General features: G+C 37.0%; 1 protein-coding gene and 1 pseudogene across 8 annotated transcripts in view; both read left to right on the top strand.

The window, feature by feature from the left end:
* The window catches only part of CADPS (calcium dependent secretion activator), a 527,617-nt gene that overhangs the window by 30,439 nt on the left and 471,501 nt on the right, over window positions 1–25,677 (top strand). The gene's annotated exons all lie outside the window — the stretch shown is intronic.
* On the top strand, window positions 5,268–5,976 carry LOC150004759 (SAP domain-containing ribonucleoprotein pseudogene; annotated as a pseudogene).

Consider the following 25,677-nt stretch of genomic DNA (forward strand, 5'->3'; position numbering starts at 1 on the left):
TGGTTTGGATCTGATGAACTCCTTCAGTTTTACTTTGTCCTGAAAGCACTTTCTCTTCTCTTCTATTCTGAATGACAGCTTTGCTGGATAAAATAATTGTGATTGTAGGTTTTTGCTTTTCATTACTTTGAATATTTCTTGCCAGTTCCTTCTTGCCCGCAGTTTCTTTCGAGAAATCAGCTGAGAGTCTTATTGGGACCCCTTTGTATGTAATTCTCTTCTTCTCTCTGGCTGCTTTTAAGATTCTCTCTTTATCCTTAATTTTTGACATTTTGATTATAATGTGTCTTGGTGTGGTTCTCCCTGGGTCCAGTTGTTTTGTAACTCTCTGTGCTTCCTAGACCTGTAAGTCTATTTCCTTCCCCAAGTTAGGGAAGTTCTGCTTCATTATTTTTTCACATAATTTTTCCATTTCTAGTTCTTCTTCACCTTTTGGCAACCCTATGATTCGGATATTGGCCCGCTATAGCTGTCCAATAAGTTTCTGAGCCTCTCCTCATTTTCCTCACTTCTTGTTCCCTGTTTTATACTGATTGACTGTTTGTTCCTTCCTTATGTTCTGAAATGTTGATTTGATCCCTGGTTTTCTTGCCCTCACCACTAGGTTTGTATGTGTTTTTGTTCATTTCAGCAGGAGTAGCCTTCATTCCTTCCCTGTCTTGTTTAAGATCTGCTGTTAGGTCTGTAAGTGCTTTTATAACCAAAGCTCTGAACTGTGCCTCAGAAAGATTTCCTATCTGCTGCTTCGTTAGATTAGAAATTTGCTGTCTGGTCAGCTGTGTCAGTGGGATCTCTATCAGGATCTGTGCCATCTTGAACAGTTTTGTGTTTACCTTTGCTTCCTGGGCAAGGCTGTCACACCTCCTACGCTATAGGGGGTGGAGTCCTGGCCGGGAGCTTCCTTCTCCATCCCCACCCCCACCGGACCTCACAGTCCAAGGCAATGGAGGTCTGCCTTCCCCGGCTTTGGAATCACAAGCTGATGGGTCTGGTCTGCAGCTGGGGGTGCTCCCCAGGCGCTTCTTGCCTCCCCTTAAATACGGGTGTCTATGCTTACTGCTGTCCTGCTTCCATCGCTGCTGCTGCCACAGACAGCTCAGCTTGACCTATCCTCCCCAGTTTCGCCTCTCCTACCTGTCCGGATGAGCACCACTTCTTTATAACTTCATATGTTGGACTTCTATTTATTTTCTGGAACTTCTGGTTATTGCTGGTTTTGTGGTAGTTGTATTCCTTCTTAGTTGTGGAGGGAGATGGAGCTTGTCAGTCTAGGACTCCATCTTGGCCAGAAGTCTCCTGTCAGATTTTAAAAATTTATATGGAACCACAAAAGGCCCCACATAGCAACAGCGATCCTGAGAAAGAAGAACAAGTTGGAGGAGTCACATTACCTAATATCAAACTATACTATAAGGCCATAGTAATCAAAACAGCATGGTACTGGCATAAAAACAGGAACATAGATCAATGGAACAGAATAGGGAGCCCAAAAATAAACCCACACCTTTATAGTCAATATTTGACAGGAAGCAAGCACATACAATCAGCTAAAAAAAGTTTATTCAATAAATAGTTCTGGGAAAATTGGACAGATACATGCAGAAAATGAAACTACAGGGCATTCTTACATTACACACAAGAATAAATTAAAAATGGTTCAAAGACTTAAATGTTAGACCTGAAACCATACAAATCTTAGAAGAAAAGATAAGCAACAAAATCTTGGGCATTATTCATAGCAATTTTTTATCAGATATATATTGCCAGGCAAGGAAGACAAAAGAAAAAATAAAAACAAATTAGACTACATCAAACTAAAATGGTTTTGCACAGCAAACGAAAACATCAACAAAATAAGACAACCCACCTAATGGGAGAACATATTCAAATACATCTGATAATGGGTTAATATAAAAATTTTATGAAGTACTTACAAAACTCAGCACCAAAAACAAACAAACCATTAAAAAAATGGGCAAAGGACCTGAATAAACCATTTTCCAAAAAGGACATACAGATGGCCAATAGACATATGAAAAGATTCTCAACATCACTAATTATCAGAGAAATGCTAATGAAAACCTCATTGAGAAACCATCTCACACCTGTCAGAATGGCTATGATCAATAAATCAACAAAAAGAAGTGCTTGTGGGGATGTGAAGAAAAGGGAACCCTTTAGACTGTTGGTGGTTATGCGGATTGGTGCAGCCACTGTGAAAAGCAGTATGGAGATACTTCAAAAAATTAAAAATGAATCTCCTTCTGACCCAGCTATCCTACTTCTGATAATATATCTGAAGCAACCCAAAACACTAATAGGAAAGAATACATGCACCTCTCTGTTCATTGCAGTGTTATTTACAGTCACTAAGATATGGAAGCACCCCAAGTGTCCATCAGTAGATGAGTGGATAAAACAAATTTGGGGTATTTACATGATGGAATACTACTTGACCATAAAAAAAAAAAGAAAATTTTACTCTTTGCAACACTATGGAAAGATCTGGAGAACATTATGCTAAGTGAAATAAGCCAGTCAGAGAAAGACAAATAATGGGTTTCATTCATATGTGGAATCCAAAGCACAAACTGAACTAACAAGGAAAATAGAGACACTCATAGATAGAAAGCAGGGTGACAGCTCTGGGTGGGGGGTGGTTGGGGGATGGAGGGATAGAACAAAAAGGAAAAAGGACTTGTGGACATGAACAACAGTGTTGTGATTGCAGGGCGGCGAGGAAGGTGGGTAGAGGTGGAAGAGGGTATAAAGGGCATAAATGGTAATGGAAAAAATACAATAAAAATAGAAAAATAAGATTCTCTACTTCAACTAGTTTTTTAAAAGTTAGTCTACAATGATTGCATTGAGAAGGATTCTGTAGTATTTTATATTTTTGTTGGCACGTACAAAACATATTAATTTTAAAATATTTTTGCTTTTCATTCTAAGTAGTTGTAAAGTATTTTTAGTGTTTCTTGATCCTGAATTATTTCAAATTAAAATAATCATTTTGCTTCTTTTCTTATATGTTTATCTTTTCTTCTAATTTCATTAACTAACATTGACTTCTCTATTACTGTTATACATGATAATATAAAATGGTGCTTACATTTTGGGTATATGAACTTTGAAAAACTTAAAATCAGGATGATTAATTTTATTAGGGTTATAGTTTTTCTTCAAATAATTGGGACTTATATCTAGTAAAAATTGAGTATGCCCCAAGAAAGGGAAGCCCAATTTTTATGCTGAGATCTATGTTTATTTTGAATAAGGCTCATCCTAACTGGCTCATGCTAGAATAAAAGATTGAATCAATATTTTTGTATTAAATATTTCCATTTTTGGATCTTTGAAATACAAATGTATAAAATATAAGGAGCAACCAACTTTTAAAAAGTCAAAAAACTAGCACTTCATCTCCATTTAAATGTCATTATTATTTGTCTTTCTACTGAAGATTTATTTCTTCATGGATTGAAGGGGAAATATTTCCAGGTTCAGGGTAGGAACTTTGTATTGTGAACACCATTTTACTTATGATTGCATAATTCTAGCCAACAAAAATATATGACATCTTTTGCAAGCTAGACTTTTCCCAACCTGGTCATACTTCTCACCCACATTTGTGTAGAAAAGCAACATATAAAGTCCTAAGATAAGAGTTAATATTCTTCTGACTTGTCTCCATATTCCTTGATCATTGAAAACACCCAATCTATATAGGCATTTCCCCAAATCCTTTTTGTCATTACTGAGCATTCTCCCTCAGAAAGGTATGATTTGAAGACGAAAGTTACACTTTATATTTGAGGCTCTATATTAAAATTTCCTGTTAAAAACAAAAACAAAAAACAATAAAAGATTGTGCCTGCCACCAGATACATGGATAGCTTGCTATGATCTTCACAAGACAAACCCATAAAGGAAATGTACAGAGTGAAACTTATTGTTTTAACAGGGAGATTAAGTGATTTTATTTTATAAGTTCCAGTCACATAGATTCTATCTCCAACTTGTATAATTAAAGAAGTATTGAACTTGTGGATTGCAGTTTTTGATAAGCAAGTCACTTCTAAAACTTTCTGAGCTGTGATTCCTGTATTTTTGTTCATTCCAAATAAAAATTTTTAAACAAATGGCCTTGAAAATACTGAGATACATGCTAATGGAATAACACTATATTGAGCATAAAATGACATCAAGAAAAGAGAAATCAATCTTTCTCTTTACTTATTTTGTCATATATATTTTTTAAATGCTGTCTCACAACATCAGTATATCCTTGACTATAGTCCAAAGTACTGAAAACAATCTAAGATGGAATTCATTCTGAATTGATCTTGTAGAATTGCGTTTCATTTTCTGGAGGTTCTTTCTTCTCTTTAGTCTGCTTCCAGAAAAAGGTGATAAGTGTGGCAGTGATCACTGCGATGTTTCCCTGTTTGATCTGTTATTCACTTAGGAATTCAGTGTATTTAGTTTATGCAAGATTAATATGTCTAGTGCAAGATAAAGCATTTGAACCATTGCTTAGGCAGACTTTCTGGGGCTTGCAGCTCATTTAAATATCATTTGAGAATTGGGGAAAAGATGTCAGAAGATATCAGTCCAGTATCTTTTAAACCTTTTTTAAAATAAAAGATTAACTGAATATCAAAAATATCAGTAACATATCTCTGATATGAGTTATTTTATGTTTGTAGGTATTTATTTATTTTTTCAATGCTATGTAAACATGTGGATAAATAACTAAAAAGTGAAATGTTGAGTGAAGAGGCAAAGAAAGATGGTTTATAGCTTGTGAAAGCTCCCAGAAAGGGTGACATCTAGCCTGTGTCCTAAAACATGCTGGAATTTCAAAAAGTGGAAAATATGATTCACTTAGGCAAAGTCATAAAGGTAGAGAAGTGCAGGGCATTTTAAAAGAATCAGGGTGATATAGTGTGGCTGGAATATAGGATGTGCGTCAAGAAATTCAAAGTAAAATGGGGCTAACTTGGCGAAATCATGGTGAACCTCAAAACTCAGTGAACTTGGACATATATTTAATGAGGGATGAGCTACCAAATATTTTTAAATAGGTGTAAACTGCTTATATGACTTATCTTGGTAGGCCTCCAGCATGTGTGAGAGAGGAGGAAAAACTAGAAAAAAAAGGGTCAAGACTTCTGGCCAAGATGGAGGCATAGGTAGACACATTGCATCTCCCTCACAGCCAAGAAGGAATTTACAACTACCTCAAAACTAAAAATCAGGTGGAGTGGAGGGGTAATAATATGGCTGCGGAGGCGGTAGAGCTCCATAAGCCGAAGCTTGCTGAACTAAAGCAGGAATGTCTTGCTTGTGGTTTGGAGACCAAGGGAATAAAACAAGATCTCATCAACAGGCTCCAGGCCTATCTTGAAGAGCATGCTGAAGAGCAGGCAAATGAAGAAGATGTACTGGGAGATGAAACGGAGGAATAAGAACCAAAGCCCATAGAACTGCCTGTCAAAGAGGAAGAACCCCCTGAAAAAACTGTTGATGTGTCAGCAGAAAAGAAAGTGGTAAAAATTACATCTGAAATACCACAGACTGAGAGAATGCAGAAGAGAGCTCAACAATTTATTGTACCTGTGAGCCTGGAGAGTAAGAAAGCTTCCCGGGCAGCTAGATTTGGAATTTCTTCAGTTCCATCAAAAGGTCAGTCATCTGACACCAAGCCTATGTCTGAAGATGATAAGAAACTGAAAAAGAGGAAGGAGCTATTTGGAATTGTCACAAGTTCAGCTGGAACAGGAACCACAGAGGATACAGAGGCAAAGAAGAGGAAAAGAGCAGAGCGCTTTGGGATTGCCTGATCAGAGATTTAATGTTTTCTGTTCTCCAGTGGTTTCCATCTCTCTGATTCTTCTTAGTCACGTATATACCTAAATACACAGTTATGTGCCGAGGTCCTGCCTCGTGAGAAGAGAGCATGTACCCCAGGCACACCTATGAGCTACAGTAACAGTCTGACTTATTGCAGTTCCAACTTTAAGATTGTTGTTGTGTTGTTGTTTTTTTATTATTATTTTGCTTGTTAATAAAAAAAAATAGAAAAAAAAACTAAAAAATCAAAACAAAACAAAAAACCCTAAGGATCCAGAAAATCGAACTACATGGAAGTTCAACAAAAGAAGAAATAAAGAAGAAATACTCAGCCAGACAGGTAGGAGGGGCGGATCCAGGATGGACAGGATGCGGTGTGGCATAGCAGTGACTGCAGCAGCACAGGGGCTGTACCTGAGGATAAAAACACAGTCATATATTTTAAAAGTAAGGAGGGAAACCTGGGAAGCAATCACAGCTCCAGAGCAGACCATGTTGCTCACAGTTCCAGCACCAGGGAAAATAGAGTCACGTTGCCTCTGACTGCAAAAACCAGTGTGGGTTGGGGTGGAGAAAGAAACTACTGGTCTCTCAAAAGAGTCAGCTTGTTTAGTTCACGAAGAGAGAGAAGTGCCTGGAAAAGGAGCAACTGCAGAGCAAGCAGCATTGTTCCCTTTCAGACCTCTCCCCCACATACAGTGCCACAATGTGGTGAAACTGGTCGCCCACACTGATGAACACCTAAGGCTCCACCCCTTACAATGTAACAAGTGCAACAGCTCTACCTAAGACACAGAGGCAAACAGAGAAAGCTGTCAAGTTGAGGAGACAGAGAAGTATGGCCAAAAGGGGGGGTGCAGATCAAGGTTCCAGTGGGAGAACTGATGAGGAGATAGCCAACATAACAGATGCACAGTTCAAAACACTTGTGATAATGATGCTCACAGACTTGACAGACAAGATTAAGCAAAACAAATGCATAAGGGAAGAAATGAAGGCTATGCTAAGTGAAACAAGGGAAAACCCACACAAAACCAGTGGTGAAGAGAAGGAAACCAAGATTCAAATCTGTGAACTGGAACATAAGGAAGAAATAAACAGTCCATTACAGAAGGAGGGAACAAGAATTGAGAAAAAATGAGAAGCTTAGGAACCTCTGGGACAACTTTAAACATGCCAACATCTGAATTATAGGGATGCCAGAAGGAGAAGAGGAAGAACAAGAAATTAAAAACTAATTTGAAAGAAATAATGAAGGAAAACTTCTCTAATTTGATGAAGGAAATAGACATAGAAGTCCAGGAAGCACAGAGAGTCCCAAACAAGATGGACAAAAAGAGGACCACACGAAGACACATCATAATTAAAATGTCAAAGTTTCAAGATAAAGAGAGGATCTTAAAAGCAGCAAGAGAAAAGTAGAGAGTAACCTACAAAAGAGTTCCCGTAAGACTGTCAGCAGATTTCTCAAAAGAAACTTTGCAGGCAAGAAGGGACTGGCAAGAAGTATTAAAAGTGATGAAAAGCCTAGATTACTCTACCCAGCAAAGCTATCATTTTGGAAGAGCAAAGCAAAGGGAGCCCATCATCACCAAGCCATTATTATATGAAATACTAAAGGGATTTATTTAGAAAATAGAAGACCAAAACTATGAATATTAAAATGACACCAAAATCACAACTACCAAAAACAGAATAAAAAACAAAAACAAAAAACAAACTAAGCAGACAACCAGAGTGGGAATAGTTAAATATATAACTTCATTTAATCCTTGAAATGATTGTAGGAGATATGCATTAATTATCTCCTTTTTAGAGTTAATGGATTTGAGTCTCTGGAGGTTTACATAACTTGCTTATGATCACACATCTGGCAAGTTGCAGATTCTGTATGAACAGCTACATTTTTGACACTGGACACTTCTTTTTGGGGAAAATAGCAGAAATGAGTCTTGAGATATGGGGCCCAGTATTCTACAGCAGAATCCCAAAAGACCAAATTTCTGACAGGGCCTGAATATCTAACCTTAGATTGACCAATATGATGGACATTTCTTTCTGAAATGAAAAGTGTGAAACAATTGAAGCAAAGGAACAGGAACCATTTAGAATGTATTCCACCCATAGTTATAGCATCCTACACCCACTGGGAATAACTGTATCAGAGTTACAGCTATACTGTCTGTGATGGTGAGTGTCCATGACTGTTTCCAAATCTGGCTCTCTTCTCAGTAGCTGAGCTTTGGTTCATGCCTGTTTTTCAAACCCATTCTGTCTTCCTGAAGACCCTGAGGCCTACTCAATATTTTTCAAATAAGTTCTTTTTGTTGTTGTTGTTAAGTTAACCAGAATTAGTTTCTCTTGTTCTCAATCAAGAACCGTGATTAGCTTGGCCAGAGTTTGATCACAAGTATGTTTGAGACTGAACCTGTGACTTTGTCACATAATTCAATAAGACAAACACAGAGCATTCAGCTCTTTCTTCCAGTTTATATTTTATACTAAGAATCCATTTTTCATTTGCATTGGTATGTTGAATAATCTACCCCTTGAGATTTTTAAGTCTCTAGTTTTAGTCTTTTAAATTAGTTCAAAATCTATGGTAACTGTGGATCCCTATGACTTCCTTAAATCTGTATTTACTCTTAGATTATTTCTGATTTCCTTTCAACCTTGGGTGCTGTGCGTCCTTGGCTTTGACAGTAGTCATTAGAGAATAGGGTGTTGCTCATTAGTACAGTGAAAAAGAAAAGACAAGAAGAATAGGGGAATCCTCCTATGAATTGAACATCAAAAAAAAAAAATCTGAAATAACCCATAAGAACAGGCAACTATCTCAAAAGGGGGTGTTATCAATATGAATGAGATTTTCCTTTGGTCGCACATATCAGCCTAAATTCTTGCTCTCAAAAAGAAGATTTTTCCCCTTTCATTACAGTTTTGTCAAGTTTAAGGCTTCTGTTTTTTGCCATCCTGGTGTGTTTTAAACCTGATGAACCAAAGTTGTGCTAATGGATGACACTAGTGCTTGTTAACTTTATCAGAAGAGGTCTAACCATAACATTGTGGCTCCCCTTCCTTTCCTAGATAGCAGAGGTAGAAGTTCAATGAAAGACATTTTAAGAGCACAGCAATAACATTCACTCCTATGTATAAAATGCCTACATTTAGCTCTGGATTATGCAATCCCAATTCAGTTTTTATATATTTTTTTATATTTGCCAGGGCCTAGATTTGAGGGGTGAGAGGGGAAAATACTTACAAAGACCAAAGGTAATATCTTACTTTAAGGGAAAGTATTAATCTTTTTATATTCTTAAGCTCTGATAGAAAGTTTGATTGCCTTACAGCATCCATTCGACTCTTCTTCCTAATAATAGGGGCTTAATTTTTAGCTGGAGACATAATAAAGACATTTCCCAGCCCCCGTCTTGTAGCTGGATATTGCATTTTTGGACTAAGTTCTGGTCAATGGATGAAAGCACAGATGTCTGACTGATTTCCGGGACATGTCATTTAAAGAGGGGCCCCTCCCTTCATTCCCCTCCCTCCTTCCTGCTTTCTGGAAACGAGACCTGATTGCTGCAGCCTTTTTGGACCAAAAGGCAGAAGTTTTATTTTGAAAATGGTGGAACAACAAAAGAGAAGTAACTGGGACCCAGAAGCAGTTGAGTCCCACTCTGTACTACTTTCCTCCAGCTTTAGTGGACATGTACTCAAGTATAAACACACACACACACACACACACACACACACACACACACACACACAACTTCTATCTTGTTTACATCACTATTATTTGGTGGCATTTTATAATTCAATTATATTACTGTTAGAAATACAAACATGAGATATTGTTTGTCTGTAACATGGAAACCTCAGATTCATGACCATGAGCCTTAATTATTTATTAATTTTACTAATAATGGAAAATACATGTGGTTTCAGTAATAAACAGAAGAAGGAAGTAATTTAGACTTAATTTATTTGTTTTATAGTGATTATTAACAGTCACTGAAATGATTGAATATTTTCACATAATACTTGAAAGATTAATTTACTTTAACTTTAAACTGCATCATTTGTCTCATGGGAAAGATCATTTTGATAGAATTACCTGGTAATGTTTCTGCGGTTCAGGGAAAAAAAAACAAACTAGGAAATTAATTATCCAATGAAACATAGATAAAAAAAAATATTTCATTACATAGAGCCTGATATTGACACTAAACTTGATGATTAATCATCTTCTTTATTTTAAACACATTTGTTATGAGCTTTACAAAATGCTCTGTCTGCCTGTGGCTAGGAGAAATATGAACTCTCAACGAGGCCCATTGGGTATAGGTCAAAGAAACTTTAAAGTGAACTTTGGTTAAGCAGTATGATATGTTTGCATTGTGTAAGTATGTATGTCTAATCCTGTCCATATGAAGGATGAAGGGGAGTATAAAACTTCTATCATAATTTTAATCCAAAGCTATGTCTATAGAGTGAGATGGAGGCAATGTATCATTATCAGAGACTATGGGGCATGAAATCTAAATTCCTGGCTAGCTTTGCAACTTTTTTTTTTGATTCAGGGAAAGGCATCTTACTTGTCTGAGCCACAGTTTTCTTGTCTGTGAAATGAGGCTAATATCTGTCTTGGTAGAATTTTTATATGAGATCAATTAAATGAGGTAATCTAGGCAATGTACCTGCTGTACTGCTAGGCACACCATTGACATGCAATGAAAAGCACTTATGATCATTGTTAATATGATGAAGATGATTAAATAGATTGAGGTGATCATGCAGAAAATTAAATGCACAGTCTTGTTGTGAAATTAAAAACAGTATTATCTTGAGTGGCTGTATATTGGACAGATTTACTTAAGGAAGTTCTCATTTCCATAGTGGTTAAGAGTGCAGATTTTGGCACCAGACTACCTGGATTCTATGCCCATCTCTACCACTTATGAGTTGTGTGACTTTGGACAAGTGACTTGATGTCCCTGTGTCTCAGATTTTTCATCTGAAAAATAGGGATGATAGTACTAACTTCATTGGGTTCTAGTGAAAATTAGATGAGACACTGTTTGTAAAGCTTGTAGAACACTGCCTTGGCACTGCTCGTGCTATATAATGGCAGCTCTTGTTATTGCCAAGTAGATGTGTGAACACTGTGCCCTTTTAACCCATAGTGAATGAGGTCCATGTAGATTTTATTACCTTCTATGTAAACTATCGCAAATATTTTGATTCATTTCAAATAATATTATCTTCTTCTTGGATGTGATTTAAATTTTTGTTTTTAATCTGAGGATATAGGAGTATGAGAACTGTCATGGAAGCATTTTTAGTTCATGAACAATGGCTTTCATTTATAGGATATAAATCATTTTTCTCAATCTTAATTTTGGGGCGAGAGAGTTATAAGGCAAAGGGAAATAATATATTGATGTATTTGGGAGAGAACATTATAGTTAGCAGGCATAGTTTCAAAGTTCCTTTTCAGAGAAGTCCCAGTATTAAAGGGGATAACACATGACCTTAGGTTTTTCTATCTTATAGTCTTTAGAGATGAATTATTTTATGTCTTGGAGACCCAAGTGCCAACATGAGTACCTAAGAGATAAGGGTTTCTCCCTCTCCAATAAGATAGTTGTGAGACAAACTCATGCAGTGTTTAAATGCGATACATGTCCTCGGCACATCTCACTCTGAGGAATAAACAATGAACATCTCAGTGACTTTCCTTTTGTTTGTTTTGGACTGAAGTTTTTCTTTTTTTACTCACTCACTAGTTGATAAGATTTTTTTCTCAACATTTTGCATACTGGTTGGTGCCTAACAATGGATTTAGATGAGGCTTAGAGGAGATATTTGCTGGCAATAAGGGCTATTAAAGAATAGAATGTGTTACAGGGACAAATTTAGGAATCTAATTTACTTCTTGGAGATGGGGAATGGAGTAAATGAGGTTCCTTTTTTCTCAACAGTGAATGGACTTTCAGATAAATGAGTACAAAGACTGCCTGGTTCTTGGAGACATCAAGATTATTAGCACTACAAAACAGGATTTCAACTAACTAATTCAATTGTGATTTCCTGACTTGGTCTGTATATCACAAAGGACTGACATTAACCCAGAAAATCAGATATGCAAACAGGAATGTGCATCATTTGGGACCTAGGCTGCTCCTAATACCTTGGATAATTGCCAGTCCTTAATTTTGCCTTTTGAGTATTTCCTATGAGTCAGTTCTGCTGGTCAGGATGTTAAGAGTTTATATTAAAGCATTAAAAACTTTATATAAAAAGTATTACTTCACTCTTCAGCTTTGGTTTATCAACCAATTTCAGTGAGCCAGGCTAGTAACTATGTTAATTATTTGTTTTTAATCTGTACATGTGAGGGCTACACACTTATAGGCACACACACAAAAACAGGCAATATTTTGTTTTCTGAGAAAGAGTCTTCAAAAATAGTTAGATGACTAATAGGAAAATTAAGTTTTCACTTATATGATTAAAAATATCTTGGTGATTTGCTGTAGTGTTAAACCATGCATTTCAGAGCTATAATTGTCTTATTATTTAATATTGTGGAAAATCATTATTGTACACTGTCTCATCTCTTTGAATTTAATGCCATTTAATAATATTACATTAAATTCATCTATCTTTCCCACAAAGAATTCAACATTTCATAGACAATTTCCTTTTATACCCAAATATCTTTTGAGTTAGAGATGATGGGTGGTTATTATTCCCATTAAATTGGATGGAAAATGTAAGGCTGAGAGAGGTTAAATAAGAACTTGTGAGACTCACACTGTAAGCTAAGGGCAACAGTAATGACGATAATTAGTTTTGTGTAGTTTACAAAGCAATCCATGCACATTATCTAATTTAATTTTTATTAGTGACATACTCAGGACTTATTCAACACATCCTATTTATTTGCTGCAACTCATTGTGTCTCATACCGAGCCCATGATTCCCCTAGCATATCTTTAACCTAATTTCACTCTCTCGATTTCAGAATCACCATACACCTAGGCACCCCAGCTAGAAATCTCAGGGGTTATACCTGAATGCCTCACCCTTGCATCTTGTGTGTAATCAATCACCAAGTCATTTGTGTTTATCTCCTAATGTTTCCGATATCCTTCTTCCTCCTAGAATCTCCTTAGCTAAGAACCTAGTTCATGCTTTGGATTTGTTTTTGCCATCCTTGTTTTTCTCTTTGTGTGTTTCAAAATCTTTCAGTCCCTGCTCTTCAACCTATTCTTACAGTCACTGCCACATTCACTTCTCCTTGTAAACTGTATGATGTTCCTTACAGGGTAAGTCTTAGCTCTTCTCCAGGCCCTTCATGGTCAATGGCCCACCCCCACCCCACTGCTCCCTTCTTACCACTTCTTGTCCCATATTTTGGACTCCAGTACCATGAATCCACCACGGCCCTTCACACTTGCATTGGTGCCTCTTGTCTCTTGGCCTTTGCTAATACTCTCTGCTTAAAAGACCCTGGCCATTTCCTCCTCCTGAAATACCACCTCTTTAAGCAAAGCTTTCTAGACAGATGTGGAAAGTCATCCCTTCCCACAACTGAATTAGCATCTCTCATGTGTGTCCACATAAGCCTCTAAATGTAGCTTTGTTGTTGAATTTGCCAGTTAATTATAATTATTTGTGCCTATTTTGCACTTAACTACTTATCCCAGAATATGAGTTACTTCAGGGAAGGGGCATTATCTTACTTTTATATTTAAAGGGCCCACTCAGTGCCTGGTGCAAAGCAGACGTTTAAAAGTATTAGAGCTAAGAGGCATCCTATGTTATATATTAGACTTCTGATGCCCAGGTTTCTCAAGTGGCTTATTCATTAATTTTAGGGCAAGGTTTGCGCAGGACCCAGGGATAAGCAGTTCCTTCTATATTCAAGATGACAATTATTATTATTATTTAATAGTAATTATGCCCCAGGTACTCTTCTGAATGAATTATAAATGTTAACACATTTAATTATCTCAATAGCAGTGTGGGATAACTTTTATTATTATTTTCAGAGAGATTAAGGAATTTTCATAGCAATCACACAACTAGTAATTAGGAGAGCCAGGATTTGAGAATAGAGTCTGTGCCATGAACCCTTTTGAAAATCCAAAGAATGTAGATTTTCTGCCCCCAAAACAGACTGATGCACACTCTATTAAGCACACAGTTATAGGGGTTTCAGACTCCCTTAGGACCATATGAGAGAGTTCCTTGTTTGACAACCCCAGATAAACAACCCTAATGCTTTTCCTGCTTCTAGAGTATGAAAGCTCTTCGATCTTCAAAGTATTGCATGGTTTATACTCATTCCCTCTGGTTTCCTGACTTTGATTTTTAAATTTATCTTCTAAAAATAAACTGTTTTCCCTCCATAACATTTTAAACTGTGTGTCCCACTAGGAACACATCTCTGAGGCATCTCCACACCTCATTATTGCATTACCTGTTTGTTAGTGAGGGCAGTAGTATACACAGCCAAGGAAACCAGCCCCCTGGGCTGGTCTCCAGGTGCCCCTCAAGTACCATGTCTTTTCAAGTCTGCGTGAATGCTGGGCACTCAGAAATCGCTCCTTGGTGATATATTTAAGGAGCATGTGGATTTCTCACCTGTATCAGAAAGTGATGGCTAGTCCATTCAGGTAAAACCAGTCCTCTGTCAACTTTAGCATGTCCATTTCAGAGGCTGTTTCACTAATGCTTAATTAATCCATCTTTAGTCACAGTAGAAGAAAGTTCTACATATGTTGAGGACTCGCTATGTGATAGGACTTTGACTTCCATGCATTATGTTAATGCTCACAATTTCCCTGCATTTTACAGATGCTGAAATTGAGACCCAGAAAGAGATCCAGGTCAACTCAGTTAATAAGTGGTAGAACAGAGATTTAAATTTGTATTTGATTTTTAAACTTTATGTCTTATTGAATTTAATTGTGTGACTGGTTAATAAAATTATATAGATTTCAAGTATATAATTCTATAATACATCATCTGTATATTGTATTGTGTAAGTCCATACTCTTTGCTCTATAATAGCTTGCTGTGTGGTCTTCTCATGTTAATAAATATTTATTACTTGGTTATATCCTCATATACTGGCACTGAGTCACCAGATAATTCATTTTGGAATATGATGTAGGGTAGCTCAAAAGATAAAAAAGCAAGTATAGAGGTTGGAATATTGAGTAGTCCCAGCCATGAATCAGGGACTATTACACATCACTTCTGGAAGCTATGTCTGGTATATTAAGCTACTGGATTTGGTCTACATGCCTGGGCCCTGATTAGCATTAATGAGGCTCCGACCATGTAACTGAAAGAAAACAGCTATGCTTCCACATATCCCCTTTCAGGCTGATTTTCATAACAGGGCTGTTATCAGTGCCCTGGCCAAGGGCTGATGCTGTGGTTTTCCCCATTCACCCTCTGCTGTGAGGCCATGGGGAGCACAGGGTGCTGTGCTCTGTGTGGGCTGGGGAAGAGACATGTGTAAGATGAAAGAGCCATATGTGAGTTTTCATCCCAGCTCAGTCATATACAAGCTGTGTGATCTTGGGCAAGTTATTGAACTTCACTGAGCTTCCATTTCCCCATATGTAAAATGAGAATTACAATGTCACCTTAATAAGGATTAAATGTATGTGCATTTCCTGGCACATAGGATGTGACAGAAGTTACTACTATTAATATTATTATTACTGTTGTATTACCTGAAATAAGAGTTTCAGTGTTTTTCAAATACTAAGAAATGGTGTAAGGCTTTCCCTTGCACAGTGACAGGTTACTTGCAAAAATATTTAATATATTCAGGCTGAGCAACTGGGTGCTCACATTGACATAAAGATAGGCAGAGAAATTGATTACAATAGACATCCTGGCATGAACAAATGTGTCTCTGATTCCTTCTTGTACCAAAAGAAGCTTCCAGGATTTATCTCAAAACCTAAATCTTACTAGTTTAAAGTTCTTTAGAAGCTTTTTCCGGAGCCTCGGGGTCAAGATCTGATTCTTGGATGTGGCAAACAATACTTTTTTATTATCTGAATCTAGCTTCTCTGATTTTGTTCCCAAATGTACCTTTTACTTCAGTCCTATTGATAAATTCATGGCTCCCAAGATGCACAGCATTCTCCCATCTTTATGACTTTGCACATGCTGTTCCCTTTGACTAGAATGCCTTTGACATAATATATGTATACACATCTATGTACACACAACCACACACATATACATAGGCTAACTCCAGTTCCACTTTGAAAATTCTGCTCACATGTTACTCCTTAAAAAGACTTTCAAAACCTTATATTCTGGCTGGCTAAAGGGCCTTCCTTTTGGGACCCCCTTGAATCCAGTGCTAAGCTTTCTCCTCACCTTTAAAAAAAATTTTTTTTATTGTTTATGCTATTACAGTTGTGCCAATTGTTCTCCCTTGGCTCCCTCCCCCCAGGTCCCCTTTCCCACAATCAGTCCTCATCCTGTTGTCCATGGGTGATGAATATATAGTCTTTGTCTAACCCATTAACTTTCTTTCAACCATTCCAAACCTCCCCCCGTCTCTTCTTACAGCTGTCAGTCTGTTACTTGTTTTTGTGTCTCTTATTCTATTTTGCTCATTAGTTTATTCTGTTCCTTTGATTCCAATTATAAGTGAGATCATATGTTATTTGTTTTTCATTGCCTGGTTAATTTCACTTAGCATAACAGTCTCCAGTTCTATCCATGCTTTCGCAAAAGGTAAGATTTCCCTTTTTTTTTTTTTTTTTTTTTTTTTACTGCTTTGTATTATTCTATTGTATAGATATACCACACATCTACTGAAGGGCATTTAGGCTGTTTCTAAAGCTTGGCTATTATAAATAACACTGCTATGAACATAGGGGTGCATATGTGAGTATTCTTTTGAATTGGTGTTTCAAGATTGTTTGGATATATTCCCAGAAGAGGAATTGCCAAGTCAAAAGGCAGTTCCATTTTTAAGTTTGTGAGGAAACTCCATGTTGTTTTCCAGAGTAGTTGCACCAGTCTGCATTCCTACCAACAGTGCACTAATACTGTATTTTGATTACCTGTGTCTTCCACTAGACTGTGCACTCTTGGCATCTAAGGCAGTGTCACCATTGCCTCAGTATCTGGCACATAATAGACTCAATAAACATTTGAATGAAAGAAAATAAGAAGGAAAAAAGAAAAAAATGATATGGTAAAAAATATAACTTAGTTTTTAGCTTGTTTATTTGGGTCTGAATTAGCCTGATAATTTAGTAAGTTCCAGGAGAGGGGAAATCCTGATTTATCTTTGAATCCCATGTACTTAGACCAGTTATTCTCAAACTTGAATACACATTGGATTAACTCAAGGATTATAAAAGATCCAGAAACCCAGGCCTCAGTATATCTGATAATCTCCCCAGATGATTCCAATATGCATCCACAGTTAAGAAACACTAGATCAACCAGGAACGAGGTGCTCAACAAATGTGCAATGATTGAATCCTTCAATCAACTCTCACTTGGGCAATGTGTCTAAATGTATCTAGTTGTGGATAAATAAAGGCAAGAGAAGAATAGAGAGGAGAGGAAAGGGAGGAGAGAAGGGTACCGTCAGCTTTTGAGTGAGTCACCTAATATGTTTCACTCACCTATCCTCCAGGAATACAAAATGTTTTCCAAAATAACGTTAACAGTTATAGTTTCTTCTTTCTCTCTAATTTCTAATTCTGTTGGGTATTTTCAAGTCCAGGTTTGGGATAAGGAAGCTGAGTTTCCCCGAAGTATTATGAATATATCTTGATAAACATCACAGTAAACAGGAGGATGCCTAACAGTTCCACTTGTCAAGGCTATGTGACTCAATTTTGCTCTTTTGTGAGGTCCTTGCAGCTGCTCTCTCTCATAATAAGACGCTAATACTGACCTGCATAATTCATGATTACAAAGTGTATAAGCGTGATGATAAAAGAAAGTGACGGAGCATGCCAGTCTAGGCCTCCATCTTGGTCAGAAGTCTCCTGTGTGTTCATTAAATACAGTTTTGATGCTTCCAGGAAAATCAGGTAGATGAGAGGAATAAAGGGAATCCAATAATAATATTTATCATACTAGTAAAATTTCGTGAGCCCCAACTATGTTCAGCTCTTGTGTCAGCCAACATGCATGAGATTTTGTACCTAAGCCTCACAGTAACCCTGCACAGTAATATCATGATCCTGATGTTTCAGTGGAGGAAGCTGACGCTTGGAGAACGTAGTTGACCTCAATTTGTTAGGGATGGAGCCAAGGTGTTGACAGATGTTTGAACCCAAAGTTGATGTCTTTAACTAGTATACTTCTGACTCATTTAGTCACTGAAATGTAGGGCTAACTCAGTTGATTTAAAGGAGCTCAAAAGACCAAGGATCTAGTACTAATTTTCTGTAACCAATATGTGGTAGGCTTCAGCAATTTCTTCTCTTCTCTGCTTTCTTGTCTGTAAAACCGGGGCATCTGCTTAAGTGTATTAGACTGTTCTTTAATTCTGAAATGCATGTTACGGGGCATCTCATCACCACTGGGTTGGAAATGGTGACTTTTGTAAGATGGTGTTTGATGCCAATTGAAAGCCAGCAGCATGCCCCATTTATGGATGTGTGAGCTGCAGAGATGCCCCAGAGCAGGTGCTTCCACATGACAAACCAGACATTTTCCTCAAGTGGCATTCTAGAAGAGACCTCTTCAGATGGTACTGAACCACACCTTCATTCTGCTGACGAGTCCTCAAAAGTTCAAATTTGTTGAAAACATGACATTTATTTTTTACCTACATTCATAATTCTTTTTTCTTCTCACAAAACCAATGAAAGAGAAATTTGAAAATACAAGTAGGCAAAAGGGTGAATATATGACTCATTACTAATTGCATCAGTAAGATATTACTCGGTGCACCTATTTCTAGTATGCTTTTTCATGATCATTATAAATACAAATATATTTTGAAAAATTAGATTACCCTATACACATGGTTGATAATTTTTTTCTCAATTAATAAATTTTAATAACACATAGTTTTCTCAAAAACAAGCTTATACAGATCCCCATTAGCTCCCATCAAGATGGAGGCATAGGTAGACACACTTAACCTCCTCATGCAACCATAGAAAGAATTACAACTAGATCACAAAACAAATAACACCAGAACCATCAGAAAATCAAGCTGTATGGAAGTCCGACAACCAAGGATTTAAAGAAGCCATACTCATCTAGATGTGTAGGAGGGGCAGAGTCACAAAGATGGGCAGAAAGGAGTGGAAATGTAGTGCAGTGTGGAGAGGTGGCAATGATGGTGGAAAGGACAGTCCCAAATTCTCTATGGTGGATACAAATTGGGAGGGATACCTTGGGAAGGAGTGATCCCAGCCCCACCCAGACTGCACAGCCCAGGGTTCCAGTGCTGGGAAGTTAAATTGCCATAACTTTTGGCTGTAAAAACCAGTGGTGGTTGTGGTGGCAGAAGAACTGCTGGATTTTCAGGCAACTTTTGTTTAGAGGGCCCCCATGGCCCTAGAACATATGCAAACCCATTCACTCTGGGATTCACCACCAGGGAAACATCTGGAAGGGCTACAGTCACATAAGGGAAGTGGGTGAAGTGATAGGCAGTGGCATTGTCCCCTCACTGAGCCCTCCCCCCACACACACACAGAGTCACAAATCAGTGAAAAAAATTTTCCCATCATGGCGATTACCAAAGGCTCCACCACACACAATTTACAGATGCCTTTTCAACAATAGGCCACACTACTAAGGGAGTAAAAGCAGCTCTACTTAATGCACAGGAACAAACACAGGAAAGCTGCCAAATTGAGAAGACAAAGAAATATGACTCAAATGAAAGAATGGAACAAAACCCAAGAAAAAGAACTAAACGAAATGGAGATAGCCAACCTATCAGATGTAGAGTTCAAAACACTGGTGATCAAGATGCTCAAAGAACTCATTGCGTACAGCAACAACATAAAGGGAGAAATAAAGGTTACACTAAGTGAAATAAAGAAAAGTCTACAGGGAACCATCAGTGGAGGGGAGGAAGCCAGGATTCAAATAAATAATTTGGAACATAAGGAAGAAATAAGCATTCAACCAGAAGAGCAAAAAGAAAAAAGAATTTAAAAAATTGAGGATAGTATAAGGACCCATGGGACATCTCCAAACATACCAACATCTGAATCATAAGGATGCCAGAATTAGAAGAGGAGGAGCAAGAAATTGAAAATTTATTTGAAAAAAATAATGAAAGAAAACTTCCCTAATTTGGTGAGGGAAATAGGCATACAAGTCCAGGAAGCGCAGAGAGTCCCAAACAAGATGGACTCAAAAAGGATCACACCTCAAGACACATCATAATTAAAATGCCGAAGGTTAAAGATAAAGGGAGAATCTTAAAAGCAGCAGGAGAAAAGCAGAGAGTTACCTACAAAGGGGTGCCTATAAAACTATCAGCTGATTTCTTGAAAGAAACTTTGCAGGCTAGAAGGAACTGGCAATAAGTATTCACAGTCATGAAAACAAAAGACCTACAACAGAGATTATTCTATCCAGCAAAGCTATCATTTAGAATGGAAAGGCATATAAAGTGCTTCCCAGACAAGGTAAAGCTAAAAGAGTTCATCATCACCAAGCCATTATTACATGAAATGTTAAAGGAACTTATTTAAGAAAAAGATCAAAACTATGAATATTAAAATGGCAACACATTCACAACTATCAACAACTGAATCTAAAAAAAAGCAAACTAAGTAAACAACCAGAACAGGAACAGAAACGTAGGTATGGAGATCATTTGGAGGTCTATCAGCTGGGAGCGGAGAAGGAGGAGAATGGGGAAAAAGGTGTAGGTAGGTAAAAAAATAGACAGGGAGATGTTAAGAATAATATAGGAAATAGAGAAGACAAAGAACTTATATTCATGACCCACAGACATGAACTTTGAGGGTGATTGCTGGAGGGAAGGGGGGTACCGGGTGGAAGGGAGCACAAGGGGAAAAGTTGGGACAACTGTAATAATATAATCAATAAAATATATTTTAAAAGAAGAACTCCAATAGTAAACAGATAAATGAACATGCTCTTTTGGGGGAAAAGGGTCCAGTGGGAGAGGTGTGAGACCACACTGAGCCATAGCTTCTCTCTCTGTTTCTCTTATATCCTCCTAGTGGATCTTGAATCACCACAAGGCAAAGCCCAGAGTTTAGATAATGAATATCTCCTTTAGGATAAAAATAGTGTGAAAATATAGTAGTAGTCATAGTAGTTGAAACTATATTTGTCCAAAATTGAGAATAATAGAAAAAAATCTGTGCTATCTTCTCCCAGGTTAGAAAAATAGCCTGGACTTTCCCTAAGCCTGGACCATTAACAGAGAAATGGGGACAAAAAGAAGATATCTTGTGGTTTTAGTACTCTTTCCTAATTTTAGACATACAAATTTATTTAAAACACTCCCTACCTAGAAGAAACAATTCCTCCAAAAATGAGCAAGAAGTTGTTGGTTGTTGTTGTTTGAGGGGCTCTTCATTCTATCCAAGCAGACATAAACCCATAGCCAGCATGCAGCAGATGGCCTCTTTTTTTCTGCCCTTTAGTTTTATGACAGTGAGACTGGAAGAGTTTTCAGCAGTTGAAATAGTTGGCTTCATCTATCATGTAAGATGATGCCTCAGCGGCAGCAGCTTGTCTTCTTACATTTAGGATCTATAGATATGGACTAAGTAAGCTTTGTGTTTTCACATCAGAAATGATGATGAGCAATGTGAGGGGAGTCAGAGTTAAACAGATTCTTCCCCACACTTTATTTCTTAGTCCTATTGGTAATAAGGAGCTTCAATCTGAAATTTATGGTACTAGGTAAAAACTCTGTTTCAAATGTAAAATTGATTCTCTACAATGTCCTCTGATAGAATGAAATAACCTTCCTGGTTGCCTTTTAGCTGCCTTTTAGCAGCATCATTATTATCTCATGACTGTTTCCTAAGATTCAGGCACGAGTTTTCTGGAGTATGCTTTAACTTTGACATGTGGGTGTGGCCTTGGGCAAGTCATTTAAGCTCTTTATTCCCCTGAGATCATATACCTTAAAGTTTAACATAAGGCACTTTTTGAAGAAATTTTCATGGATTGGTGGCTCTCAACTCTAGCTTCATATTAAGATTACCTGCAGTTTTTTGTTTTTTAATTACCAGCACAAGCATAACTCCTTTTAATTGTGCTTCACAAATGTTGCCTCCTTTTTTTTTTTTTCCTTACAAATTGAAGATAAGACCCTCCACCAGGAAAAAAGATTTAGATTGGTTTTATTGCAGTGTTCTGGAACCAACCCTATAGTGTCTGAGGTGTGGCTCTACCAAGGTCTGATGATCCTACAGTATAGAGAGGATTCAGAAACATTAGTCCTAACAAACTCATTCAGAATTTCTCTCCTGTTTTTGCTACTTTTCTTTTATAACTCTTAACCCAACAGATCTCTTTTTTTCCCTCTACATGTGCCTTACGTATGCAGTAAGGAACTGTAAGCTTCCTAAGAGACAGATGCATGCTTTATCTTTGTATTGCCATCATATCTTGATCAGAGGGAATCTGGGTTCAAAAATCAGCTCTAAGACTTATTAGCTGTGCAGTCTTGGACAAGATCCTTAGCTCTCTGCATTTCTTTCCTTACCTGTTTCATACAGTTGAGAATACAAGTTCCCATGCTGTTGAGTGGTCTTGAGGTTTAATGAAATTATTTAAGTTATATTGTAGCACATAGAAGAAGGTAGTCACCTCAGATCAGCTATGCAGTAAGTGTTTTCTGAATTTAATGCCTTTTGTGTAGTGATTTTTCTTTGGTTACATCAGTTATTTATTTATTCAACAAAAAAATCTTAGCACTTCCTACAATGACTCTAGGTGTTTGAGATACTTTACGGAATATGTTTTTGGAATTTACATTCTAGAAGATCATATCTGTGACATTTAATATTTAGACACCTGTGTTTTCTTATGCTTTAATCAAATGAGACCTTGAAGGTTAAGGAGATTAAGTGATTTATCTAAGGCCTCACAGCAATTTGGTGATAGAGCCATACCTGCAATCGAGTTTTTAAGACATTTATACAATGCTCATTCCAAAGGACAGAATCACCATATAACCAGTGACTATGCCAATGGCAATATTGTCACATAAATAGCCTCATGTAGGGGATAAATTGGTGTTTGGCTCAGGTGTGACTGACTAGTGACTTTGGGAAGGTTTTTTGTTTTTGTTTTTTTACCTTGTTGCATTTCAGTTTCCTCATCTGGAAAATGAAGAGAATAATATTTACATCAAAGAGTTTTTGTGAGGATTAAGTGTATGTAAAGTGCTGCCTAGAACCTGGTACATAGCACAAAACAGATGTCAGCTATTATGATTCTTATTATCAAATCTACAGTTAAAAGTGAGTTGTCTCTGTTTAAAAGCTTTCCAGGACTTTAGAGAAGCTCCATAGCATGCTGCCTTTAAAATGGTGGGGGTTTGTTATTAAGCAAATATTTCAGTTGTAATCTTTGAAATGTACATACTTTTCTACAATTGCATGTTGAGTGAATGTGATGATTCTGACATCTGTGCATATGAAGGAATAAATCCTCCCCAGAAAATTGGAACTGTTCTATGGCTGACAGTTGTTAAAGTCCATAATTTGCATGAGGATATATGAGGAAGTTATATATCACTTTTTTATGAAAGGACTGACTGGATAATAAAAATATCCCAGAACATTTATAGCCTGGGCTTGGAAAAGATGATCTCTGGTGTGTGTTTGCATTTTCCTGATGTGTGAATAATCTGATTTAGTCTCCACAGAACATGTGAAATATTGTCTTAGGAGAGAACTGTCCAGGCCCAGCACACCACATCAGTCAGTGTAATAGCTTTAACATCATTGAAAAGGCCATATATTGAAAGATTTCTTAAATCACATCTGTGCAGCTATAAAACCAATTTCCTGTCAGGAGACTTTGTTCATTACTGAGTAGAGTTGTGGGGTTTCTAATTTTAGCTTCTAGAATTCAACACAGCCATCATCCCTTCACCTTGCTCTTCCTGTATTTACTCTTCTAGGAAAAAAAAACAAAATAAAACAAAGAGGAAGGAACAAAGACAAAGAGCAATATTATTTTCAAAATTTCTCTCACATAGTTTACCACTTTGGTTGATAAGCATATCGAAGTGGGGGGAAAGACTGCTAGCAGTTGATTGCATTTAAAGTGGACTAAGAGAATGCTTTTAACTCATATGGGGATAAATGTTTTCTTTTATGTTGAAGATGATTCTAATTTGTAAAAATCTCAGAACTTTGGTGACTTGCTGTGGGCTAGAGGGAGGGAGAATAATCTTCAAAGATGAATGCTGGTTGGATCTTTTAATAGGTTTTAAAGATAAAGATCTTCTAGGTGCCAGACCTCCATGCGAGCCATGGGACTGTGTGAAAATGCTTATGCTCTTCTGTAATGAAATGATTTCAATATAATGTGATAGGTTCTTTAAGAGAGCTCAGCACAGGTTACTATAGAAACAAAGAAAGGGGAACTCATCCATCTGGTGGTGGTAGACATGAGAGAAATGAAGTTTCAGTGGAGAAAATGCCCTTGTTTATTGACAACAGGTTGGCTGTTGGGCAGAATAGCTCCTGAAAGTTATAATCAAGTGGGCAGTTGAAAGTCAGCATCTTCTCCTACTTCTCTTGTATCCTTCTTCCATTCTTCCCAGTATAAACTGTTTTGTTTTTGTTTTCTTTTTGGTCCTGTATCAAAGGTTGGCTGTTAGAAATAAGTAGAGTACTCATTAACATCGAGTTTGAAGCCTAAAGAGCTAATACTAGCTAGCTCCATGAAGCCTTGATTTGTTCATTATTCTTGGCCCAGAACCGCAAAACCAAGAGTGTCTAGTAAATTGTAAGCTCTTGGTTAAAAGTTTGTGACTGCATAGATGTTGTACTTTGAGCTTTAAGTCTTTTTATGTTTATCTGTTAATTCAATCTTCATGTGACATGAGTGAACTTATCATAGTTAGCTAATTTTTTATGCTGGGTAACCAAGGTTTCAGAAGGTGAAAAACCTGCACAATTTCAAACTATTAGCCATCAGGCCCGTAAGATCTTGATATGCGATCGTTGTTATTCATTCTTAAATTTTTTTGTGTGTAATCAGCCCTTTATATGGCCATCAAATTCAGTTGCCTACAGGAATTATACATATGAGGTGAAAGATTAAAGTAAAATAAATGAAATACAGTTAGAAGTGGTAGAGTCTATGATAAAATGGAGCATGTGTACATCAACTGAAAGAAACTAGAATAAAATTCTTGGTAAAGAGCACAAGTAGGCAAAAGCAAGCATTCCCATTTATTGATAAGACTGGTTTCATAAACATCCATTTTGCAATCTCAACAGAAAAATTGAAATATAAAAGAAGTCCTAATCAGAATAGTAAGTGTAAGAGATAATGTCTAAAAATATGTTTTTAATATTTACATTATTAAATAAAGATCTAATTTGGATCCCCAATTATAAACATAGCATTAGATTAAATGATATAGTCAGAGGTTACTGATATTCAAGCTAAATCTAGATATACAGGGCTCTTCTGCATCCATTTACCTTGTGTAGATTCTGGTAACTTTTTTAAAATTTTTTTTATGGCAAATGTGGGATTATCTCAATGACCAACTGGTCATTTGCTCAGTTCCTTAGGATAATTATATTTTTTGCTTAGTTATTT

The sequence above is a fragment of the Furipterus horrens genome, unplaced genomic scaffold (assembly GCF_987537825.1).
Source record: "Furipterus horrens unplaced genomic scaffold, mFurHor1.1.pri manual_scaffold_7, whole genome shotgun sequence".
Lineage (NCBI taxonomy): Eukaryota > Metazoa > Chordata > Mammalia > Chiroptera > Furipteridae > Furipterus > Furipterus horrens.